This window comes from Silene latifolia, chromosome Y, assembly GCF_048544455.1.
Source record: "Silene latifolia isolate original U9 population chromosome Y, ASM4854445v1, whole genome shotgun sequence".
Classification (NCBI taxonomy): Eukaryota; Viridiplantae; Streptophyta; class Magnoliopsida; order Caryophyllales; family Caryophyllaceae; genus Silene; species Silene latifolia.
Window position 1 is genome coordinate 363932046 of NC_133538.1, and position 10374 is coordinate 363942419.

General features: G+C 38.6%; 1 long non-coding RNA gene across 1 annotated transcript; it reads left to right on the plus strand.

Annotated features, from left to right (window-relative positions):
* Positions 1–8230: 8230 nt before the first annotated feature.
* Positions 8231–9625, plus strand: LOC141633896 (uncharacterized). The gene is made up of 3 exons (XR_012538651.1): positions 8231–8696; positions 8907–9054; positions 9143–9625. It is a non-coding gene; the product is annotated as an uncharacterized LOC141633896 (long non-coding RNA).
* Positions 9626–10374: the final 749 nt, after the last annotated feature.

The following is a 10374-nucleotide window of genomic DNA, read 5'->3' on the forward strand; positions in this document are numbered from 1 at the left end:
TATCCTAAAGATGAGGAAGACCAAGTTAGAGATGCTTTTACCAAACTCTTCAAAACACGGCTAAGGACCATGGTTTGTCGGGCCGTAAAGAAGCAGCCGAAATGGATGGGTGATGCACTCCATGCTGAATTGCTATTTGATAGACAGTCCGAAGAAGGGAAAAAAAATCAGCTCAAGCAGAGGCCAATCGCAAATCAAATGCAGAAGGTGGAAAAGCTTTAGGAACGCATACCATGGGCCGAATGAATTCTCTACTAGTGATGGAGAAATTAGTAAGTAACAAATTTATCATTATAAGTTCAATTATGGGATTTCCTTCAGTGTTTGTGTGTTAAATTAAATTTGTTACCATGTTTAGGCTAATGGAGGAGATTACCCACCTGCAATTGAGTTATTGAAAGCAACAAAAACGAAGAAGACGGGAGGATACGTTTCAAAGAAAGCTGAAGATTACGTTGTAAGTTTTGATTTTTTTAAATGTTTTTGAAACTTCGTCTTGCTGGTTGTCTTTGATTCCAACCCGAGTATTGAAATATAATGGAGGGATGTGTCAGGCTTGTGGTTTGATGGTGTAAAGCCGAGTATATGTGTTTCCGTGTCTGCTTTTTTTCATGCCTGGTTGGGGAGAGTGATAGACCTCTTATAATGAGCAGAGGTGAATGCAGTAAGCTCTTTTGTTTCTGAAGCAAGTATGGTGGATTGTTGGGCGTATATTGTTTCAGGTGATAATGTTGTGGGTCCCTTTTTTTTTTTTTTTTCTTTTTCTTCCTAGGTCTATCATACTTCCCAGTTCCCAGATCTCCTTCCTCCATTTTAATTGTTCTTAATTCCACCATCTTTTTTTATTTCTTCATTTTCAAAGCTCCATTTCTTAATTTTTTTGTTCCTCCTTCCCCAAATCACCATTAATTGGTTTCTTGTTTAATAAATGGTTTCTTGTTTAATTAGAACAAGCAAGCTTATTCATGGAGCGATAAGTTCTTTCTTACTAAGCCGCGATTAAAAATAAAGTACTTGCTCCATTTCATTGAATTCTATATATTTACTTTATACAAATATATCAATGCTCATATTCTTTTGCTCATTTCTTTTAGTTATACATATTAGGGCCAGCTAGGTAGTGGTTACTGGTTAGTTGTTGTAAGTCTGAAAGTATAAGTGATTAGACATTCTAAATTTGTTGAAAATGGTTTAGTCTTGAAGAGTTACAAGGACCAGTTAATTAATATTAGGGCCAGCTAGGTAGTGGTTACTTGGTTAGTTGTTGTAGTACCAAGGCTTCTGGAAGAGGAGGCTATTCTTTCTTTTACGTATACATAAATCTATGACATGGTCTATATTGTAAATACCTTGCCTTGCCTTAGTTGCGGATTTATGCATACAAATTGTTAGATACCAGGTTAATGGTACATTTCTAGACAAGTATTCTAAAATGTCACAACTTCGTTGAAGCAATTATCTGCTTGATGACTTTTGATATTTGAGTTTTGTTTTTATATTTGTGTGTGTATATACTTTGCGCAACAAAGGTAGTTTGTCATGACAAAAGAAGGTAGAAATAGTAGTAGCATAGGACATAGAGCATTTAGAGCTACCATTTTATGAATCCTGTTAGTTGAAGCATATGAATACGGTGACTTGACTAGGATATAGAGCCCCGGATTGTCTTAACGATTCGATTATCCGTTATGTTTCGTATCTATTGAGGCAGGCAGAAATTAGTGCCCTTCAATCTCAAGGTGAAACGGATATCAATAAAGATAAAATCTACCTTGAAAAATGCGGCTTTAATAAGAAGGGGTTAGTTTTTGGTACTCGAGCCGCACGCGAGCATTACTTTGAACGCTCGCTCACTCGGAAGTAGAGAGTCCAACAATATCGACCAGGATTATTCGCCCGGAATACTACCTCGACTTGTGAGCAAGAATGTTGAAACTGAGCTCCGCAACAAAGTGCTCGAAGGCAAAGTACAAAGAATGGAGGCGTTTCTACAAGCAAAGTTTGGGTCTGACTTTGACCCAAATTGTGATAGCAACCAGTTCCAAAATCGAGACGACTTCAATGATGATGGTGGAAGTGGCAACTCGACATCAATTCCAACTAATTAGCTAGATTACTCCATAATAGCTAGACAACGAAATTGCTTAGCAAATTACGTATGGATTTTTTTTGAGGATGTTTTCAATGTATGTACTCTTTTAAATTTGCTAAATGAACAATTCCAAGTTTCTATATTGTTGGCTTCTTTAAAGTTTATTGTTTAATTGTTTGATATCGTAACGAAATGGAGGAAAATGGATGCAGGATTGCTTGAATCTCCCATTTGTGTTTGCAACGGAAATTACGGTTTTTGTGACAAATATCCATTAATTGAAAAAGTCAATGCATTTGTGTTTGCAACGGAAATTACAGGCTTTGTGACGGCTATCCATTAATTTAAAAAGTCAATTTGTTGACTTTTCCCTCTACTATGCAACGGAAAACATTTTTTTTGCAACGGAAATCCGTCTCATAATTGACCAAACAGGTGCCACGTGGACCTCATTTAAGCAACGGATCATTCGTTGCAAAAAATACACGTCCGTTGCATCAAAATTAGCAACGCCGATCCGTTGCATATTTTTTCATTTGCAACGCCATATAAGCAACGCACCAGTTTGCAACGGCTATCCGTTGCAAACTGTACATAAGCAACGGATTAGGGTTATTTCGCAACGGATTGGTCCGTTGCAAATAGGCCTTTTTCTTGTAGTGACCCTTTGATACTTGCAATAAGCATTATCATCCCAGAATTTGGACTTCTTTTTCGGTTCAGGTGTAGGTCCTATTGGTTGGATTCTTCCGTTGATGTTGACCCTTGATATCCGCGTCCCACCGTTTTGGACAAGAGTCCTTTGCGAATATCGTCTTCGATCCTTGTACCTAGTACTCTTAAGTCTTTGAAAGACTTGATGTTTTTGTACCTCAAGTGATTTGCTTAGATAGGCCTTAGATTGTCCACGAACGTTTTCACAAGAGTGGCCTCGTCTGGACGCTTAACAAGTTGGGTACTAGTCTTCCTCCACCTACTTAGGAAGTCGGTGAATCCTTCTTTTTCATTTTGGGTAATAACCTCTAGAGTGCGCATATTGACTTGAATTTCGGCATAATCAGCATATTACTTAGTGAACTTGATGGCTGCATCATCCCAAGTAGAGATTTTCTTGTGGTCTAGAGAGTAGAACCACTGTTTGGAATGGTGTCGAGAGATGAAGGAAAGATCCTTAAGAACATATCTGGCTTGATGCCCTTGATAGACATGTAATATTTGAAAGCACGGATGTGGTTTATAGGATTTTCGTGCCCCTTGAATTTCGGGATGTCATTCATGTTGAAGTTGGTTGGTAGTTGGCCATTTACTGCTTCATACTCTCGGCTATTTTCCCTATAAATTTCATCCTCTTTGAGGTACATCAGTTGCTCTTCTAAGTACTCAAGATGCTTTTCAGCTTTAGTGAGGACAGGGGAAGAATCGTTTACGAAGGGTGGAGGATCGTCATGCAGTGGGATGTTGGGAATAGGATCTTCCGTAGCAGGAAGCCTAGCTTCTACGGCCACTATGCGACTTTCGATTGTTTGGAGACGAGCATAGGCAACGTCTTGACTAGCTTGAAGACGGAGTAGTGCGGCAAGAACTTGATTATTACCATTATCTTCGGGTTGACCATGGACGCTTGCTGCGCTTTCGTTTGTTCCGACCATCTTGGACTAAGGATAAGAATCGACGACGAATCAAGACACATTCGACTACTTTGCACACTTACTCAAACAAGACAAGACTCGCAGACTGACTAAAAGGGTATACGTGTGTGTCATGTGGGTTTAAAATAAAGTTGATTTTGAAATGTTTTCCTAGACAATCATTGTGTGTGATCGTAGGAGTGTTGATTTTGAAGTTTGATTTTTTGAAATGGTTGATTTTTGAAAATTTGACACAGTTTCGACTTGACTTTGTTGACTTTGAGCTTTTTAGGCCATTTTGAAAGATTTACATTTTGTATTTTGAAGAAAGGTTTAGAAATTTTTGTCATAGTTTTGTTTACAAAAGGTGATAACATATAAGCACAAACATGGATATTATAACAGTGTGCTGAGTGCTTTTAAAAGTTTTTTGGTTTAGGGTGGGTTGGCATACCAAGCTATCATACCCTGGTATGTGGAGAGGTACGTGCTAAACATGAGTCGGGTCGGTTCCTAGTTCATTCGCTTGAGTAGTGAAAGCTCTTAATGAAAATATGAGTAAGCATCATGGTATGGTTGACGTCAATCGTTATCTAGGCACAAATAGGAACTTGCACCGTCCAGAGGGACGATTGGTCGAATTGGTTGGGTTAAGCCTCGAAAGGCTGACTAAAACGACCTAAGAAGTTCGAGTAATGAAAACTGACAATTGTCTCATATAAACTATTCCTTAACCTTGGTCAAGTTTTACCCTAGGTAACACTAGACTTAGTCTAAGTGTATCATCCCCAGCGGAGTCGCCAAACTGTGAACACAGCCACCCGCACCGCGCGCACCCGCGCATTGGTTTTGAGGTGGCGTCACTTCTCCCACGGAACTCCGGCTCGAGGCCGAGGCAGGTCATGGGCCATTACTGATTTGTAAGGCATTGAAACCGGTGAAAGGTTTGACAGGCCTGCATTTGTGGAGTCGCCACCAAATTTTGTGGAAAATTGGAACCGTTTGAATACTTCGCATGATGTCAAGACACAAAGTAGTGACATGAACACCAAGAAATTAGTTACCCTTAGCATTCTATGTCTAGAATGACTCTCGTGATGCCAATGAACACGGATGTTCACAGAGATCTTGAGTAAGGGGTGATGGTACGTATTAGGAAGCTCGCTTATTTGAACACCTAATCACGTCCGTCTCGATAGCGGCCTCTACTAATGATCAGGGAAGTGGTTTATACTTGATATGTTGTCAATTGTATGCATGAGATGCAATAAACACGGACTAATCCTAGCATCTGAATTTAGACTAAGTCGGTGAACAGGCAATTTTAGCATTTAATTGGGTCAAAGTTGGAAGTTAGATTAATTACATAAGAATGCCAAGTAAATAAATCATACAAAAACAATATGAAATATTACAAATTACGAAAAGAATTAAATTACAATTGAAATACAATGGATAACTTGAATTTACGTCACAAGTATGCTCGAAAACGGAAGGATTTGAAAATAAAAGAAGAAAAAAAAGAAATTAAAATACGAAAATATGTCGGATTACAGGTGATAATACAAAATAATAGTCGGTTAAAGGCCTAAAGCTAAAGGCACGTCTGAACAAGATGAGTTCAAAGGCAGAAACCACCTCAGAACAAGCGCGGTATCTGATGCGTCCCTTAGAAGAGGCGCATTAGACCATGCGTCTCTTCTTGAGTTGGGTTCTAACAGTGAAAGTCAGACTCGTTAAATCATTATTGTTCGTTGGTTAATTATTGTTGATTATTGTTATACAACTCGAGTGCGTGTGATTTAATCAGATTACATGCATATGAAACCGTCATAAAGCGATACAAGGAGGAATTAAAACAAAATAAATATTACAAGTTAATTATTTACGATGTAGGAATTGATTTATACAAAACTTGAAACTGGAAAATAAAGAAACGACGAAGAAACCGAATCAAAATCATATATCAAAGACGAATTCAAAGGACTTGATATGAACAAATCGAGTCTCATAAAGCCGGGTTTAAATTTAATGACGAAAACTCGTAAATATTAGTTATAAAGAATTTAAGCCAGAAATTATTGAAAAGTATTCATGAAAACATATTATAAAGTGAAAATAAGAATTGTGAGAGAAAGAAGAAGAGAAAACGAAAGAAAAACAAAGAAAACAGGTACTCGAGGAAGAAGAAGAAAGGCAGCAGCAGAAAAGTAACCTCTAGAAGAGGCGCAGCAAATGCTGCGACCATTCCAGGGGGCGCATCTGCTGATGCGTTTCTTCTAGGACGTCTTTCGCTGCTGTTTTGGAAAATAGGTTTGAAAGAATGGTTTTGAAAATGGTTTTGAGCATAATTGTGATATAAATTAGTACATTAATTTAAGCAAAATAAAATACAATAAATAAAATTGGGATTTTCACCCTCAGACTTACATGTTTGACGAAGCGATATTAATTAAGTTGTCGAATTAGTGATTGCTCGACTCGATGTAATATCAAAGTGCCCTCTTACGAGGATTTAGAAGAAATTGATTGAGTTCATTAAAGTGTAGTGGTCAAATTGGTCGGTCATGCAAACGTGACTGGTACTCAGAATGATCTGAGCTTACGTGGTTGAGTAGATCAAGCACGTAGGCGTCGAAAAGTAAGAGCGCGGTCTTAGAATGCAAAGGGAGAAGAGAAGGGCGAACACTCGCTTGAGAAATATGTGAGGCGAAGGCCTGTATTTATACTATCACGTGAAGGAATTATGGTAAAAGTAGAATTAGGAAAGAAATCCGGAAGAAATATGAAAACTAGAGAAAAAGCAGCCCAGGAAGAGGCGCAGCAGGAACTGCGACCCTTCCAAGAGGCGCAGTACCTGCTGCGTTCTCTCTTGTGCAGTTTTCTCCTCAGCAAGAAAGATTTCCGCGGTTGATTTTAGGAATTGGGGAAGATGTAGGCTTCCTTATTCCGCAAGGTAGATATTTTCGTGATAAAAGATAGAATTTAGGAATATTACTCCGGAAAATTCCAGAATATTCCGACTCGGGTTTAAGACGGTCTAGAAAATAAAAGCGGTTTTTTTGACCCGGACTCCAAATGAACTCTAATTACTGTCAAAACGACCGTACCGGCGCGTAGATGACGACCATGAGGTTGACTCGACTGTTTGAGCTATCACATGTCGACGAACTTACGAAATGTCATAAATCGCTCCGCGTAACTAAACATGTGATCCAATCATCACTAGGTGGTTGGCGGGAGGTGCGGAAACGAGGTGTCTACAACTTTCAACGTGATTTATTTAAGAGAATCTTTTCTTTTTTCCTTTCAACAAGTCTCCTGTTGTGCGGAAGGGTGAATACCTCGTGTTGGGCCTCTGCTACACCGGTGTCTACTGTCCATAATAGTACGATATTGTCCGCTTTGGCCCAAGCCCTCACAGATTTACTTTTGGACTCTTTCCCAAAATGCCTCGTACTATTATATTTTTTGAACCCTTATAAAGATGATCTTCCATCTTTATTCTACCGATGTGGGACATGAGTTTGCACCCTAACAATCCTCCCCTCAAACCAAGGACTATCATCTTTGACTCGGGCCTTGAATTTGCTCTACGGAGAATTTCCCACACCTACAGCCCCAACTTTTAGACACCCGAAACATCACAAGTCTTGATAATCTCCCCTTAGCCGACACACCATGCTACCACGAGCCATGTCTTGCACCACATATCACCGTCTGGTCAAGTGAGTGCCCCCACATGCTCCTGAATTTGCATGTCCATGTATCCTTCTTGTGAATTTGCTACACATGCATATTGAACATCTTCTGCATCCAATATACCCTAGACCGGGTCCATCACTTCAGAAGAACTAGAACACAAGCATCCAACGTAAAAAGAACCCACCAGATCTGTGGTACCCAACCTGATAAGGGTCCACCTGATCAACAGTTCTAGTACACAAATGGTATTTGTCCCAACAATACCTATGACGCCTTTCATCCATTTAACCCCGGATCGGGCTTGCTCAAGGACTCACCCGAGCTAGGAGTTCTATGCCTTACAATGTACAACTTCAAGTCTTGGGCCTGCTGATGCATCCTCTTGTCTAGCCCAAGTCGAACCTGGCTCTGATACCACTTGTTGTGCGGAAGCGTGAATATCCCGTGTTGGGACTCTGCTGCACCGGTGTCCAGTGTCCATAATAGTACAATATTGGCCGCTTTGGGCTAAGCCTTCACGAATTTATTCTTAGGCTCCTTCCCAAAAGTCCTCGTACTATTATATTTTGTGAACCCTTATAAAGATGATCTTTTATCTTTATTCTACCGATATGAGACATGAGTTTTTACCTTAACATCTCGCTTGTGACGTCTTTTCATAAACCTCTCATAATCCCTCCCTCACTTACAGAATTACAGTTTATGAGAAGTCTTTTCCAAATCCCTCCCCTTATATAAAAGAGAGCAAGGGGAGTTACTATTCTAATGAATAGTATTATGAATAGTTGAAATTATATGCCTTTTTTATTCATTTCTGGGCGGGTTAAGGTGAGTTTGTGTATTTGGTCGGCGGGTTTGTGCATTGGGCGTATTCAGTCCAATTCTCATATGTCTTCCATTTTGGGTCTTTTCAGTCATCCCTTTACTGTTTCCCTTTCTCTCACACCCACAACCACACCCACAACTTCAACTTCATCATATCCACTCATTCTCATCTCATCGACCCTCCATCTCCATCAAATAATCTACAAAATCAAACCCTAATTTGATCTCATCTCTCACACTTCTGTTCTGTAAATCGCTCACACGATGTTGATAGAAATTTAGAATAATGAATCTACTTTTTCTATCTCGGTTATTGCACATAGATGTTTTCAAAGACACTATATAAACAACTTAGGTGGTAGTATGAAGATAATCACTATCAATAGTATCGAAGACCGGGTTTGCTTTTTAGTCGGCTGCTGCTGGAATAGCTCTTGCTAATCCCTGTAAGTGTCTCCTTCCTTCTATTTTTTAAGCGTGACTTTGGTTTAGTGTTAATTGTCTGTGATTTGATGTCTTTTTGCGCGTTTCAGTTTGTAAATTGGGAATTTGAAGGGGTTAGGTTTTGTGGGCAGTGATTAGTTATTGGTTTAATGCTATAGATCATTGGATGATGTTGAGGTATTTAGATTGAATAGAGTTATATTTGCTTACAGCCATGTTTGTCTGTCGAATGTTAAAGAAGAAGTGTACGGAGCTGTCGATGCATTTATTGCTTGGGAATTAGAATTTCCTCTTATTATTATACTGAAGAAAGCTTTGAAGACTTTGGAGGACGAGAAGGAATGGAAAAGAGTGATCCAGGTACTAGCCGTTTTGCAGAGCAGTGTGAGTGTTAAATTCACATAAAGAATAGTTTCTTCTGATTAAGTTAATTGCTCATGGTGTGTAGGTGCCTAAATGGATGTTGAGCAAAGGTCATGGGAGAACAATGGGAAGCTATTTATTACACGTAACTGAATGCTTTGTCTGAGGAAGAGAGACTTGAGGAGGTTGAAGAGCTTTGGGCAAAGTTATTTTCGAAGAATCTGGAAAGCACTCCTCGCATGTTCTTTGAGAAAATGATTACTCCCTCTTATTCCAGATAACCGTCTCATTGAAGATGGCACAAGAATTAAGAAAGTGAGTTTAAACCACACAAAACGGACAATGGGACAGTTATGTGAATAGACGGAAATGAAATTGAATTTGGACCACACAACACTTACCAAAAATGGACAATGGGACATTATTGTGAATAGACGAAAATGGACAATGGGACGGTTATCTGGAATAAGAGGGAGTACCATTTACTATACCAGAGAGATGCACGACAAAACGTTATGTATATGTAACTCTGCCTTATCTAAATTTTACAAAGACACATTTTCTTCCATTCCTAATGTGCTTGCCAAAAGAATCATATAAGTGGTGGATGCTACCACAAGATGCACTTGACACTCAAAAGATTTACTGATTTAGAGCATTGACATTCAAATAGGACTTTAATTACCACTACAATTAGACTTATTGAGACTTAATTAAGGTGTCATAGTTAAATAGGACAGTTACAACTTACAAGTTAGTACACTACTACTCTCTCTTTTCACTCCACATTCCAAATCACTCAACACCTTCTCTCTTAAATCACTTGCATTGCAAAAACAAGTAAAAAACCTGCAACTCTCTGAATTCTGTGAGCTGCTTGCTACAAAAAAAGCAAATTTCTTCTTCTTCAATAAATTATTAGTATTTCCATAGATCAGAGTATAATATAAATGGGTTTAGAGCAAAATAGATTTCCACAGTCTGAAAGGGTATAAATCTCTATTCTTTGTTTTTAATATACTTAGATCTGTCACTTTTTTACATTTTTGTTAACACCCCATCTCTTATTTTTCTTGAATTTTTCACTAGATTTGTAATTTCTGTGTTTTAATTACTGGGTATTTGTTAATTCATTGAATGTGAGAGAGGTTTTTCACTAAGTTATCGAGAAACCACTTTTTTCCGTACCTCTTTATGTGTTTTGCAAAATGTATGTAGATGAGGGTTGTCATTTGTCAACATCTAAATTGTTTTATCATATGATCTGAGATTGATGGGTTTGGAGTGGGAAGTACTTTAATTAATTTTAGGAAAAAT